Genomic DNA, 17,166 nt, shown 5'->3' on the forward strand with positions numbered 1-17,166 from the left:
TAGCTTATAGGCTTGCCTTACCTCCTGAGTTATCCACGATCCACGATGTATTCCATGTTTCTATGTTGTGAAAATATGGGTCGAACACTATTCTCGTGATTGATTGACAACCACTTGAGATCCGTAAGGATGCTTCTTATATTGAGCAGCCAATTCGTATTCTTGATCGGAAGGAGCAGGTCCTCAGGACCAAGGTCATTCCCTTGGTGATGGTGCAATGGAGTTATCATTCTGAGGCCGAGGCGTCTTGGGAACATGAGGCCGAGATTAGAGAGCGTTATCTCCATTTATTTGTTGATTGATATATGCAGATTGTATTGCCTTCTCTTTTGATGATTGTTATATGATGATGGTGTTTGCTTTTCATTTTATCCTGCATTGGTCAATTTTGGGGACGAAATTTCTTTGTTGGTGGGGAGGGTTGTAAGACCTGACCCGAGTTTTTGTGTGGGCATGTGTGTATAGGTATGCATTTCATTTCTCATGATCTCACAGCCCTACCGGTTGAATCCTAGCGACCCGTGATCTTTGGGTAGCGTTTGTGGTCAGCCTTGAGTCCAGTCACATTGGCCCAACTCAGATCGGCCCAAGACCTATGGCATCTCGTTCGTATCGTCGTTGCGATTCCAACAACGCGACTTGTGCATTCATCCGACTTATAAATCAAGAGTTGTAAGCATTTCATCATATGGCCCACTTTTTGTACAAAAGCATATGGACCACTCTCATGGCAGAAGTTCCCATGCACACCACCCACACACACTACAATTCTCATGGAATAAACACTACCCACACCTAACCTACCCTAAAAAACATTGTTTGTATCACCATAGGTCATTATTTCTTTCTCCAACCAAGGAGGGAGAGCAATGATGACTCTCCTACAACCCTCCCTTCCTCTCTCTCATCCTTCATTCTCTCATTTTCCTCTTCCATGGTGGAATGTCCAACCCTCCCTCTCCCAATTTCGAGCAACTTCTCCTTCCTTTCTTCCTCCATCTAGCCACCACAAACTCATCTTGACCATTGAACCTTAAGGCTTGGAGCTTGGAGTACTTAATGTTGGTGGTAGCTTGAAGATTCAAGGTGGGTCTTTTTCACAAATGCTAACCTCCCTTCCTTCTCTTATTTCTTTTGTTTCTTCATGTAGGGAACAAGTAGGACCCACCAATCCATGGTGGGGATCCCATCTAACCCATTGGATGTGCCTATTGGCCATCCATCATGCATGCGTTAATCCATGATGTGGCCATTCTCCATTGACTCCATCATGATGTGTTTCATGATCTCAGCTCTCCTAAGGTCATCTAGACGTTTGTTTTATGGTGGGGATGGCATCCCCGCCTCAGATTTTTACAATGGAGGTCCATGCATGCATAGATCCATAGATAAGCAATTGCATGGTTGAATCTTCTTTGTACATAAGGGGTTTTTAGTGGCGAAATCCCTCTTGAATGGCCGATCTCCTCCTCTTATTTTCTTTATCTCTTTTATTCCTTTTCCGTAAATAATTGTTAGTCATGGTAGCCCACCTAATGTGCAAGGCACATCCAACCGTCCATCCTTGTTGGGACATCCATATGTCCCATTTTCTGGACATGTGGAGATCCACCTTGCTGTCCATTCACACATGCAAGGTTTGGATCATTCGGGAGTATGTCCCAGATGTGTGTGGCCCATCTAGGTGGCCACACCTTGATGTGCATAAAGATTATTTTGCTAGAACTTCAATTGTGGACTGCACTAGGCAGCTATATACCTTGTTGTCCAGATTTTTTTTTTTAGGGCCATGTTGCTAATTGTTTGGGCCCATGTGTTGCTTTGTTTTGATGAAGATAAGGGTGGGTTATTAGTATGTGGACTCCACCTTAATACATGCTGAAAACCTATCCCATGCAGCCCTTTTTAGTACATCCAAGGGTTGGGCCTAAGGGCATGGACGATCCAACATATGGAACTGTCCAGCTATGTTGGTAGAAGAGGGAAAGACCCCAGTATGATCTGATTTTGGGAAGGTGGCCAACTAATGTGGACCCTACCTTGTTGTACAGTAATGGAGGCACCCTTCCCTTCCTTTTTCCCTTGATTTGATGGGCATAGGCCCACTCCTTGGGTGATCCAAAAGGAGACAGCAATCTGTAATTGTTCTGCAACATTGTTGTCCATAAATTGTATAAATGATTAAAAATACTTCCACTGCTCCAAAAAGTGTAACATTTTGCAGAGAGGTGGCCCACCCATGATAGGACCCACCTACAAACTCTTGGGTCCAATGGACTCATGTACTCACCATGGTGGTGGCTGGACCGGCCCACTATAATATGCTGTCCAGATCAGTCCGATTTTCAGGACAGATTGACTTATTTAAATGAATTAAAATATTTCTAGATGTCTAAAAATTATGAAATTTTATGAAAGTGTGTTCAACTCATGTTAGGACCCATCTACCAAATTTTAGGGCCAATGGACCCCTGTGCACACCGTGGCGAGGGCCGGACTGGTCCACCACGTTGGGACGTTTAGGTCTGTCCGATTTTCTGGACAGACTGTTTTGTTTAAATTAATTAAAATACTTTGGAATATCCTAAAAATATGAAATTTTGTGGGAGTTTGACCCACATATTGAATTATCACCCTACAAAATTTCAGACCCAACGAACACTTGAGCTGGCCATGGTGCCGCTAGGCAGGAACGCCCAGGCTGGGGCGTCCAGCCTACTTCGTGGGCCCACCTTAATGTGTTGTATATCCCACCACCCATCGACGTGGGGTCTTTAGGGGATTGATCATCATCCTTTTTTTAGCATTCAATTGGAGCCCATTGGGTGGATTTTTGGGCTAAATACCCCGGGCCCATAGGGCTGCTACACATGGGACATCCCTACCTTAGGCTACTGCTGAGCCTACATTCCAACGGCCTGGCCCATTTGATGTATGTGTTGCATATTTCTCTCATTTGGTGGGGCCCACAGTGATGTGTGAGGGCCATCAAGAGTTAATTATACTAAGAAATACTTCCATTGTTGAACTCCAACCAACCTAGAAATTTGGGTGGGCTGGATTTTAGCATTAAGCCCAATAATTATTGCCAATAAATGTTCTTTTGGGACAATATGGCCCACTAGATTTTAGGAGGATTTAAGTCAGTATCTTACCATCTTAATTTTATATATTTTTATGGGCTTAATTAGTGCATGATTAAAGGCCCATCCCAAATGAGATTCTTCTTTGGCTAGTCTCTTAGTTAAGTATGGGCCTTATAGCCTTGGTTGGGCTGGAACTTTTGATAGGCCCATTGAACCCTTGGGTCCTATATTTACCATATCATTGTGATAGGTCTTATGAGCCAAATACTCAAGTAGTTGAGCCCTTGTTTGCCCACTATAATAAATCCATACTTAGGCCGAGATGTGAGGCCCAACTTACTTGTGTTAAAAATATAAGGATTTCCCATATGTTGGGATAATAGGCTGCCCATTAGGCCCACCACAATGAGTGAACCCATGACCCTTATGGTTACCTTTATTTTGGGCTTAGTGTAAGGCCCACTAGGCCATGGATTGATTGTGCCTAGGACCTTTCTTTACATACGTAGCAGGTTACCTTTTGGGACCCAGTTGAGGTTGGATGTCCTCCTTACTGGCCCTAAGGTAGGCTCATAGAGGCCCTTATAGCTGGTTGAAGGCCCACCTTGGGCCTGGCTGACTGTTCCTCTTTAGTATTTTGACTCTCTTAGTTTGTGGGCCATCCCAAAGTACTGGGCTCCCACTAAAGGATTTTTCTTCTCCTTAGAACACCTGTTTATGTTCCTAAACCTTAACCCTCCTTAAGACAGATGAATACATTCTACAGGTAGCACACTTACATCGTTGTGACCCATATGCATCATCTGTATGAATTGATTGCATTGTATAGTGGTCGTTGAGGAATGGAGTTTCTCCCCTTGTGCAAATTGAGTGCTTGAAACTCGTCCTTGATCTGTGTGTGCGACTCATGCATTGGCATCACATTTCATGATGATACAGCCCTTGCTTTATCAAGGCCTTGCCTCAACAGGGACATTTGTGGATGGCCGCATGTGTAGACACCGAAAATATTACTTGAGCATACCAGGTGTATAGGATGCCCATGGGTGAAATTCTCAAAACCTCCATGGTACCAAGGATCTGATCCAACGCCGTGACCGGGTGGAATATATGAGCGCATGAGGGCCTTATACCATTAGGCCGCGACTCCTACTATCGTATAGTCGATTAGATAGGGGTGTGGCCTTACCTGCCTAGTATGAGGAGTCATTGCTAGGCTGAGTCTGACTAGCTCGTAGATGGGTCCGCTACCGTCAGGCCTTTCTGGTGATTGGCTGTCCACAGGTGGGTAGTGAGGTCCCTTACACTCGTTTGACTGTGCGGGGTCTGTAGAGTGGTAGTCATTCAGTAGTGTAATAGACCCCAATGATTTTCTTATGATTGAAAATATACTTGACATATGGTTTGGTTATGAGCACTGGCATTACTTGCATCGCATTAGCATTAGCTGTGTAAGCCCTTTCATGCATTGCCTTGGTATGGCTCTCAGTACTCATTGCATGGTATTCATAATAAGCCTTGGTAAGGATAATGATATTCTCATTGAGCATGTTCTTTCCTCGTACTTCCTGTTATTCTTCTGTGCACTATTGACACACTCTTTCACCACCCTCTAAGCTTCTATAAGCTTATGCACTATTGATGCGTACAGGAGACTCTAGGCAGGCATCATAACAGCAGAGCGTAGAGTAGAGTTGAGCAGTGAGGACTCCAGTATTGTTGATATCTCTATTTTCTTATTACCTTATGTATGTTCTTTTGAACTTTATGTAAACTTGTAAAAGTTCAAATTCTTAGTGGATTTTGTGATGTGTGCCCTTTGTTATTCCCAGATGTACTTGCTATGATCTTGGGTATGCTCATATTGAAAATTGATTATCCTATTATGGAAATCCTCCTTGTAGGATCCCCTCAGGAGCCGAGAATGGGGTACTACGGAGGCTATTGCAGCCAGAACCGGCCATCAGGGTCCTTGTGAGTCCGATTACCGAGTCTGGGGTGCGGCAACTGTGGATTGCCATTACTTACTGTAGATCGCCCAGATTCAAATTTTCTGCAAATTGAAACCCTTCGACTTCCGAACGCATCCATTGGAGAACGAAAATATCGATCTCGAGAAGTAAACCGCTATCATGCAACTATCATCTACCTATATATGCTTTCTAACCATTAAGCTTCATTAATCCCATCCTTTCAATTTTAATTTTAATCTTCTTACAAAAATTAATCTCTTTTGTTATGGCTTCCGATGGCCATTACTTTCATGATTTCTCTCTTTGAGTTAGATTTGTTGATTATGTGTAGTGAAGGGATGGAAAGATTTTTGCACATATCCAAGACCTTCGACCCTTTGAAACTACAAACACTTTTACGCGACAAACAACCATCATTTTACAACTGGTTTGAGTCATTCTTGAAGAATTTTGTGAGGCCCGACACTTATACATAATGATGATACAACGGCTCCATCATCATTAAGCTCGTTAAGAACAACTTAGACAAATGCAAGGAGGCAATAACCTCCACCAAGCCACAGTAGATGTCCTCTCCATGGATTACCATAATTCTCCACACCCTGTCCAACATCTCTATAGGCTGGAAAATAGATTGAGACATTTAAAATTACACGTGGTGAGCCCATGGGTTATGCGTGTGTTCACAACCCCAAATGCAGGGTCACGATGTAGTAATAACTCAGTGAGAACAAAGTCAAATCTATAGTTAATGAGAAACACGATTTAGAATTAATCTAAATCTAACTTAGTTGTGTGGGTTTTTAATCCAGCGATAAAGAAAAAGGTTTTACTTAATAAAGATAAAAGACTAAGGATCCAAGCATCCACCTATAACAATCTCAATATTCAGTATACTTGATTCAATGATAACTCAATTGAAATCAAAGTCATATCCTATCCAATCGGATGAGAGAACAGTTAAAATATAATCTAAACTTTTCATTAGTTTAGTTCTCAACTATCCGTCTAGTTGCAACGATCGTAGGGAATTTAATAATCTACCATGCCCATAGACGATGGTGAACAACGACTTTTATATATCACACAATTCTGAAGCCAAAAAGATTATATCAAAAGCTTTCATAGTATCTACTATAATTTTAGTCACAATAAATCATAAAAAACTGGAAATATATCTTTATTTAAACTAAAACTTAATGAAAGTTTAATATATACTTGAATTAAAGCAAGATAAACATCAAAATAAACTATAAGTTTCATCTCTTAGCATTAACTAAGAGATTAGCTAAGAAGACTAAATTCTTAGAAGAAAAACAAAAAGATCAACTAAAACCCGTGAATAAATCAAAGTGGAAGAACGTTGTCGACGCTCTACCTAGGCCTTCTCTTCCTTTCCAAATTGTAGAAGATGATTTGGAATAGCCTAGGGACACCTTTAAATAGTTTTGCAACTCAAACTTTCGCACTACCTCGAAAAAGTTCGCAAACCACCTTAAATTTATGCACTCTGCACATCTTCGATGAAAAACTTCGATGTCATCGAAGACCTTCAATGACACCTTCAATGTCATCAAAAATTATAAAAAACTATCCAGTGAGTGAGCCCGAAATTCATAAATTGTTGATGCATCGAAGTTTATTTTAGGAGTTATTTCAGAAATTTCTCTTTTAGACTCAGAGTTTCAGAGTATCATTTTTCTAGCCAATTTTCAAGATTCATTTTCTTCACTTCAAACCTTCGATTCTCTTCATTCCTCACTTGATTTCCTTGGATCTTTGGCATATGAATTCTTCACTAATGACTTCTAAATCTCTAATTCTTTATTATCTTATTTTGAACTCTAAATCCATTCTTTTAAGCGCATATTTATCATAAGATTCCAAATCACCTCGCATGACAAAAACGTATATAATTAAATCGAATTATCAATTAAATGTAAGGAAAATTAATGTAATTGAAGAGTTAAATATGCAATATTGGAGTCTCAACAGCGTGCGGAAGCTTAGTGGAGCTAAAGATTGATGGTTATATCTTAGAGGGGGTGATTATGACCAAATAAAAATTATGCCTTTTAAAAATAATTGCTTATTTAAACTAATATACAATTAAAGCTAAATAAGAAAATTAACTCTAAAGCTTTAAAACCAATAGATAGTCCAATCACATAGACTACAAATCTTATTCTTATGAAATAATTATTCTATAAACATGATAGTGTACATGTGTATGTGGAATGTGCTACCTATTAACTACTAGCATTCATCTAATCATGCATATATGTAATTAAACATTCACTCACATTAACATAACTAAACAAGTGTTGAAATGATAATCCCAAACATAAGCATATATAGTGGTTTAGTTTTCCTACTCTATCCCAGTAAATACGCTCTACCCATAAGTGTACCGGATTTCACTATTGAGGTTTTAAATCAGGTTCACTTATAACCTTTACAATCTTATACAATGATCAACTCCCTCAAGAGACTCTACATGGTTTTCTTTAAGCTCGCCATGACCTTCAGTCCTACAAAAGAACCTATTGACATATGCTCCCGCTGGAGGCTCCCACAAGAGACATGAGTTGGTTTTGTATAGGCTAACCAACAACCTCGGTCCTAATCCTAGGACCTAGCTAGGTTTACTCCCACTGGAGGCTCACTTGGAGACTAACATGTATACACCCATGTCTTGTAACCTACACAAGGACTTGGATTTAGGTCTTACACAAGAACCTAGTCGAGTTTGGAAATTCAAATTCTTACACTCAATCCTACACAAGGAAAGAGTGTATATGGACTCTTACAAATGACAACTTACTTGTCGGATTGAACCCATTTTTTAGTGTCATCTCAGATTACTTGATCGATGTTGTCCCGTACTTCAATCATCTCCCCTAATCATAATGTCGATGCGTTGTTAATGCTTCAATTTCAAGATCAATCACCTTGTATGTGAGGTTCCTTTAAGGTGACCAAGGTATTGGGAGGTTGGGTGAATCTCCTGCAACTAATGAAATATTATAATCCTAAGGGATTCACCTAAATGGGTCTTCTAGAGGATTTAGATAAAGATTTGACTATAAGTTCAAGTTTAATCTCTAGAAAATGATGGAGTTTATGCTCATCTTCAAAGTGGAGGTTGGAATCCTCATTAGAATATTAATTTCAATGAAGATAACTTGGAACTCATTATTTTAGAGGTTTGAAATGAGAGATATAATCACGAAATCACATAAGCTTCTATTGCACTAAAAACCATTCCAAATGCCCAATAATTGAAAGCCCTTTTATAAAAAACTAATTTGTAATGGATATAAGATAGTTAATTAACGGCTCTTTTAATAAGATCGAATGTCCCTTCGATTTGATCAAAGGACCTTCAATAGGATTGAACCTTGTGTTAATCTCATCAAGAAAATCCAGATATATCTCTGTATGGTTGTTGGATTCTTTCTTCGATCTAATCAAGTGGTCTTCGATGGGATCGAGGAAACCCTTCGATGTCATCGAAAGTTCCTTGATTCCATTAAGAAACTCAGATAAAAAATTGAATCTTGTTAGACAGATTTGAGTTACCTACTCGATACCATTGAGTGATCTTCGATGGGATCGAAACCCATCGACAGACTATCGATGTGATCGAAGGCCACTCAAAAACTAATGTTTTGGACATACAATTTCACAACAGTTTTGCACCTCTTATACCCTTACTTATCATGTTCTAATTAGGCTCCTTAAACTAGGGGGTGATCAACAAGGTTTACCTATTAGGTCAGGATCATTTAGAGGTCCAATGGATTGTTTTGGGTCAAGGGTGATCAATAAGGTTTACCTACTAGGTCAGGATCATTTAACGGTTCAATGGATTGTTTTAGGGCAAGGGTTGGGGTCACCAAGGCACCACATTTACCTGTTCTTTGCTCTTTAATGCTCATATCATCTTGTGTCTTCAGTCTTTAGCTGCTAAGGGCTTAACCGACTACATGACACATGGCTTCACATGATTGACAAATAAGATACATAAATTAGTGCACTAACAAATCAAATCAGAAGAGAATACTGTCTTACAGAAGTGAAAGATCGACTTCATGAAGTCAGAAATATGCTTCAATTAGCCCAACACGTAACACTATTAACCGTTGAAACTTTATAAAAGGCCAAAATATTCGTAACCAAAGGATAAGAGCTCCTTATGATAATACTTGCCCTCTATGAATAGGAAAAGATCAAATAGTTTCATGGAGAGAGAATTTATTTAGGATTATTGTAACCTTGGTGTTGAGGGTCAAATACTGCATATTATCCCCCATTTATATCTTGGTTTTATGAACATGATAATGCTTAATGTTCTATCTTACTCATGTTTATGTTGTAAGGTGAATTTAAGAGCTTTGGTTAAAAAGGGTTCTAAAAGCATGGATTTGATGCTCAAGAATCACAAAGGCAAGGGATAGATCTTAGAAGGCCAAGATTAAAGAATTCCCATGCTAAATATCCTAGAAAATCAAGTGAGGAATGAAAAGAATCAAATATTTAAAGTGAAGAAAAGGAATCTTGAAATTGTCCTAAAAATAAATATATTCTTAAAAGTATCTTCAATAAGCATATTCTGAAACTCTGTGTCAGTTTGTAAAATTGTGCAGAGTGAAGTTTATTTTGAGGCGGTTTCTAGATTTTTCCAAGTCGGTGTGAAAGGAGGTGCTGCAAAACTATAAATAGGAGTCCCTACGACATCCTTAGGGATCTTCTAGGGTTTGTGGAGTGGAGCAAAAGCGTGGAGAAGCCATTGCCAAGAGTTTTTCTACCCCTTAGTTGTTTTCATACTTTTCTTAAAAGTTTTTAGTTCAATCATATCTATGGTTGATTAAACCTCTTAGCTAAGGCTAAAAGGTGAAGCTTGTAGCATGATTGGGATGTTTTCTTTGTTTTGATTCATATTTTATTGATCTCTCTTGGATTCTAGTTTGATTATGAAGGAATATTTTTAGTTTTTAATGGTTTGTTGTGACAAATTACAATATGTCTGCATTAGCTTAAGATATCTTCTTTTCTTGAATTGAGATTGTGAAATTAGGAGATCCTGTTGTTCACCATCGTCCCTTGGGCATGGTAGGATGATAGAATCCTTCCTAACCTTCACAATTCTCTTATGATTGGTTGTGTGATTGGTAGATCCTATTGTTTACCTTGTCTCCTGGGCATGGTTAGGTGATGGAATTACTTTCAAATCATCACAGCTCTCATCCTTTGATGATTAGATCTATGAGAAGTTCAAAGATCTGACAAATCTCTTCATCCTCGAATCAAGCAATGTAGCATCTAGAGAACCTACAAGTGGATCCTTGGAAACCCTAGTTTCCCACCTTTGATTTTCTTAAGTTTTTCATTAAATCTCTCACAATTACTCTTAATCACTTCAGAATTAGTTTTACATCTTTTTCTAGTTCTACTCCTACTTAATTTCAAAATACTCATGAGATTAGTCCCTGTGGATTCGACCTCGGTCTCACAGAGATTATTACTACATCACGACCCTACACTTGGAGTTGTGTAACGCCCTGAAAATCGGGGGTCGAGTAAAAGTCTAACTCCCGAGTTGCAACACATCACTTATGCAACATATTTGAGGATGATTAAATGTTGTTTGTATTAGTGCCTAAAACATGAATGAGATCATACCAAAATAGTGTATCATACTTCAGACACAGTTAAATTACACAAGCGGAAGACTATAATAGATGGATATAAAGCATATAAGTCGTGGTACATCTCCAAAGTATAAACACATCCCAGGTGAAATATTATAAATGTTGTTTTAAGTTATGTCAAAAATGTGAGAGTCCTCTACAAGTGTAACCCTGAAGCCTCGTCAATTCAAAACAGCCTATATGAATCCGCCTGAATACTGCATATATGAGAAAGCATCCTCATCATCTGCGAATCCGCCTCTGCCTCATCAATCGGGTCTCCATTTGCATCTAAAATAGAGTCTGATTTGTGTGTACAACACCATCCTGTAACGTGGGAGTGAGTGATCAACTCAGTGGAACCATAAAGCAAAAGTTAACATGTTATCAATTCAGTCAAGCGGTAATGATAAAGCAATACAATCAAACATTCCTAAGTACTGTGATTAATGCAAAAATGGTATGTATAAATGATGCATGCCCTCGCCTGCACTCCCTCTACGATCTTCATCTAACGGTCAGGCATGTCAGTCACTTCCTCAGTGCTCTGCCCAACGCCAAACGGCACATGCAGTGCGGTGCATGAACGTGATTACCAAGTTCTTATTAGTCCTTTTCATACAGCAGGATTGGGAAGCTAAGGTACCTCCCTTATATCAATTTCCAAAAGGTGATCCAATCTAGGGTCGTCAATCCTAGTAAATCTCATACGATGATACGGTTCTAGGTCGCTGCAAAGGGCTTGTCACCTTATCAGTGTAGGCCTAGTGTACTCATGTTGCTACGTAAGGGCTCGTCGCCTCTACGCAGTCTTAGCGTACGCTCAAGGTCACTACAAAGGGCTCATCACCTTATCAGTGTACGCCGACAGCTCGAATAAAGTATCTCATACCACCGTATTCGGCTCACGAGTCTGGGTTGCTCACTGGTCACTACGGGGAGGCTCGTCACCCCAGCGTAGGCCGACAGCTTGACCACGGTATCCCATACCACCATGCCCGGCTCATGAGTCTTAGCGGATCGAGGTACCAAGGTTAAAGGGGTTTTTACTGGTGAGTTTGGTACCTTAGATTCAAACAGTAGCATTCATACATGGTGAACATACATCGGGTCAATCGGGTTACTTGACGAGCTCGACTAGTACGAGCGCACATTGAGTTAATTGACATGAAGTACGTAAGCACTCCGTGTGGCCTAACCACTGCTAACATCCTAAGTACAGCTCGGATTCATCGATCACGTCCTATATGGCGAGACAACCTCAGCCACCAAATCAATGCCCGTTACCGATTGTCTGGACTATTCCGTAGTCCCAAACACATTCAAATGTAACAGATAATCATACAAGCGAATCAGAACAGTAATGGACTAACAATTCCAATCATACTAGCATATGAGCATTTGATGGATTTCAACTTAAACATGAATTCACACATATGTAGTTCCTAAGTAAAACAGACAAGGATATAAGTTACATGGAGAAAATCATACACATCGTTAAGGTAGTTGAGAATCTCTTCTCAACGCCCATATAAAGTACAATTTATACATGCCTGATCATTCAGACATTTCTACAAACACTTAAAGTACATATCCCAACCTACATGATGTATGTTGGTTATAGCATGTATTAGGGCAAATCCTTTCACCAAGGAGTTGTTACACATACAACTAGCATAAACACCCAACAATTAATCATGGCAAACACACGTCCAAATTTCATACGTATACGATACTTTCTATATATATATATATATGGAATACACTAAACTCAATATAGTTCATATATATCAGAAACGCGAAACAGACATCGCATTTGGCATGTGAAATAGCACCCACATCAGTAATAAACCATTAACCGACATTGAAAGTCTTGAAAACCATAACCTATACATTTATAGTCCGCACCTTTCGCCGATAGACTCATAGCAAACTTAGTTTTAAAGCTAAGTCTTTGTCTACGGCAGATTGGCAACCTATAACATAAATTAGGTTAGTTATTTCATAACTTACACTATCTGAAACCCTAAAACATATTAGGGTTAGGTTTTCTTACCCAAGTATGGAGTCGGAATCGCCTGATTTGTGATACAGAGGGGGTGGTTAAGTGCGTGGAGTAACGAGATCGAATCCCAAGAAGAACTCCCAACTCTCACTCTCACTTTCTCTCTTTTCCCTTCTCTTTTCTCTCTTCTTTCCCTTAGGGTTTGCAAAATTCGTATGACATATGAGAGAGAGTGTTTAAGGTCCTTATATAGGCCCAGGTTTGATGGAAATGGCCCCAGGGCCAAGGTATACTTAGGTTATATCCAAATATGGACTGTTCCAGTCCAACGGAGCACTTCTAGTGGCCCCTTTTCCACGTGCGGTCGGACTTAAGCTCCCTAACCATAGATCTAGGTCAGGTTGAGTTTTCGTTCCGATCGGATTTATAGATCAGCCGTGGCGGACCAGTTTCAGTTCAACGGTCGCGGTCACTCGATCAGGGTCACAAGTACAACGACATGTATGGGACATTTCTCCTGATCTGAGGGTATATTTAGATCAGATGCTAATGGTCTGAATCCTTATATTTGGCCCGCAAGCGACATGACTCAGATTACTTAAATTCATATTTTTATTTCTAAATATTTTCACGTTTTTCACCCTCTTCGCTCTGGGCTCAAGTTGTGCATTTCTAGACACAATTAAGACTTGATTTCCGACGGAGTTGTCAAGTCCAGTCATGCGGTTATAACTGTATAGTTTTGTGGTTATCGAACTTTCGACGTGCGGTCCAGGTCCGATACGGAGTTTCAAGATGCTCCCGAGAGCAAATGGGTTTAAGGACGGATTCTATATTTCAGGGTAATGTAGTGTCAATGATGCTGCACGTTTTAGACCTTGCAGATCATATTTAAAATGATTAGTGCTAATTTCATAAGCACTCTAGTTTAGCACTTGCTAACATTAACTTAATTTCTAAAGGTTATGGGCTTAGGTGATTTCTGCCTGAGGTGGTACTCGAGTCCTTGTACAGATTTTTCCGAGACGTTACAAGTTGTGAACAAGTTTTTGGCACCGTTGCCATAGACTAACAATTGCATTTTCTAGGAATAGCTAGTTTTGGAATTATGTTAAGATTACGGTTTTTTAGTTTCTATTTTTAGGATTAGGGTTTTCTGAATTATTTTAGAAACCAACTTAGCTTTTTATTTCTAGGTTTAGAAACTTTCCTAATTTATTTCTAAAAAATATATATTTTTTAGAAACTTTCTTAGATCTACTTTCTAATTCTAGGTTTAGGAACTTTCCTTTTCTCTTTTTAGAAACTTTTTATTTTCTCTCTTTAGAAACTTTCTAATTTTCTGTTTTTAAAAACTTTCCTTTTTACAAACTAGTTTACTTTCCTAATTTGTTTTTAAAAACTTTCTAATTTTAGAATTTCTATTTTTTTTTTAGAAACTAACTTGTTTTGTTTTGTTTTGCAGGATCTTAATTTAAGAACTTCTAATTTGGTAACTTCTTTCTAATTCTCTCTCTCTCTCTCTCTCTCTCTCTCTCTCTCTATTTCTAGATTTTTATTTCCTTTCTTTCTTTTAAGTTTAGGTTAGAATCTGAAATTGAGGGCTAAGAGTGTTTCACGCCTAAATGGGTCCATGACAACAGTTTACGTCTCTTAAGTGAATGAGGATTGGTTGAGGGGTTATCTATCCATCGCAGGATTAGACACCACTTGAGATCCTCAGAGTTAATTGAGGTTATGACTGACAATCAACCGGGAAGATAACCTCAACCTAGGGTTGAGGAAGTCCAGGATGAGAATGAGGTGCATTAAGAACCCCCACCTTGTACCTTATGAGATTATTTACAACCGGCGGGGGTGAGTATGCCCTCATGCATGGTTTTTCCATAAAATATGAAACATATGGATATTAAGCCAGGGGTGATCCAAATCCTTCCAAAATTCTATGAACTTGAATCTAAAAGTTCATATCTACACTTGAAAGAGTTTGACGAGATTATAACCACTTTATATTTTCCTAATGTGTCTGAAGACACAGTTAGACTAAAACTCTTTCCCTTTTCTTTGAAAGAGAGAGCTAAGATGTGGTTGCACTCACTATGCCCTTGATCTATTGGCACATGGAATGACATGATAAGGGAGTTCATAAAGAAATTTTTTCTACATCATAAAACGAACAACCTTAGAAAGTCAATCATGAACTTCACCCAAAAGGAAGATTAAATTTCTTCCAATGTTAGGAGAATGTAAGCGGTTCAAGGATCTTATCAGTTCATGCCCACAACACGGTTTTGAAACGTGGTGCATTACACGCTTTTTCTATGATGGTCTGACATCTTCCATACGCCAATTAGTCGAGACAATGTGCAATAGGGAATTTATGAATAAAAATGTCGATGATGTGTGGGACTACTCAGATAGACTTGCTAAAAATGCACAATCATGAGACATATACCCAAAATCAAGTACCACTTCTAGGTCCACTCAATCAAAGGAAAGGGGCGGATTATACCTTCTGAAAGAGGATGATGATATCAATGCTAAAGTGGCTAATCTCATAAAGAAAATTGAGGTCATAGAACTAAAGAAGGATAAGGTTAAGGAAATTGTTTGTGGTATTTGTGCTTGAAATGTTCATACAACTGAAAATTATCCAACAATACCTGCCTTTTTAGATGTGCTGAATGAGGAATCTAATGCCTTAAACAATTACCAAAGACCTTTTAATGGACCTACCTCCAATACATACAATCCTAATTGGAGAAATCATACAAATTTCAGTTGGAGGAATGGACAAACTGCTACCTCTCAAGGTTTCTTCAATCAAATTCCAAATCAAGGGAAACCTCAAGAAGAACTAGTTTAAAATTCTACACAAACTCAGGAGCTTACTCAAGAAATATGAGAACTTACAAAATTTATGCAAAAGATGGATTCATATGTTACGGTTATATAAAGGAGGATACTTCCTGCTCAATCTCTCCCCAATCCTAAACCACAATATAAGATAAGTGATCTAAACTCTTCAAATCAGATGGAGCAAGCTAAATCTATCACCACTCTTAGGAATGGGAAGACTATTAACAAAATCATTCTAATTAGGGTTGAAAAGCCTAAGGACCGGGAAGAGGACAATGATGATAGATCTAGCACTGCTTCACAAGAATTGGAACCGGAACTTCAAGGCAAGCTCATTGCCCTATTCCCCCAATGGTTGGTTGCACCAAAATCTCTCTCTAACTCTTAGGACATTTTAGAAGTATTGAAACAAGTAAAGGCCAATATTCATTTATTGAATGTGATTAAACAAATACCTTCATATGTCAAATTTCTGAAAGACTTGTGTACGACCAAAAGAGGGCAAAATATTCAAAAGAAAATCTTTTTAACTGAAAAGTGAGTGCCATCCTAAGGTAAGATGTGTCATAGAAATACAAAGATCCTGACAGCCCAACCATACCTTGTGTAATTGGGAACTACCGAGTTAAGCATACAGTTCTTGACATACGAGCGAGTGTAAATCTGATTCCTTACTCGGTCTATAAACAATTAGGTTTGGGTGAATTAAAACTCACCATAACCACATTACAACTTGTTGATCGCTCAGTTCGTGTACCAAGAGAGATAATTGAGGATGTGTTGGTCTAGGTTGACAGATTCTACTACTCGGTAGATTTTATCGTCCTGGATACGCAACCCATCAGTAATGTGAGCACTCAAATTCCCGTGATTCTTGGTCGCCCATTTCTCGCTACTTCAAACACAATCATTAATTGCAGGAATGGAGTCATGAGTATGTCTTTCGGGAATATGACATTAGAGTTGAATATCATTTTCAACACAGGCAAACAGTTAGAGGATGATGACAATTTCTACGACATTAACATGATTGACTCTTTCGTGGAAGATAAAACACTTTTGACCTTATCCTTTAACCCTCTAGAGACGTGCCTGGCCCATTCCCTTGATTTTGATGATGATATGATTAAGGAGATGGGGACCATGCTGAATACTATGCCGATACTTGAAGTTAACCGATGGAGGCTACAATTCGAAGAATTGCCCCAAACTGATGTAGTGCCTCTATCGTCTAACCTTAAGCCACCAAAGTTTGACCTAAAACCTTTGCCCTCTAATTTGAAATATGTATATTTAGGTTAATGTGAGAAATACCTGGTGGTGATTTCTTCTCACCTTGAGCAAGAACAGGAGAGTATGCTCATCTCTACTATCATTAAGTACAAAGGAGCCCTTGGATGATCGATTGCGGACCTCAAGGGAATTGACCCTTTGATTTGTACTCACCGCATTCATCTAGAGGATAATGCGAAGACCTCACAACAACCACAACGTATATTAAATCCAAACACGAAGGAAGTGGTTAAGGCCGAGGTTCTTAAACTATTGGA

This window comes from Magnolia sinica, chromosome 8 (genome assembly GCF_029962835.1).
Source record: "Magnolia sinica isolate HGM2019 chromosome 8, MsV1, whole genome shotgun sequence".
NCBI lineage: Eukaryota > Viridiplantae > Streptophyta > Magnoliopsida > Magnoliales > Magnoliaceae > Magnolia > Magnolia sinica.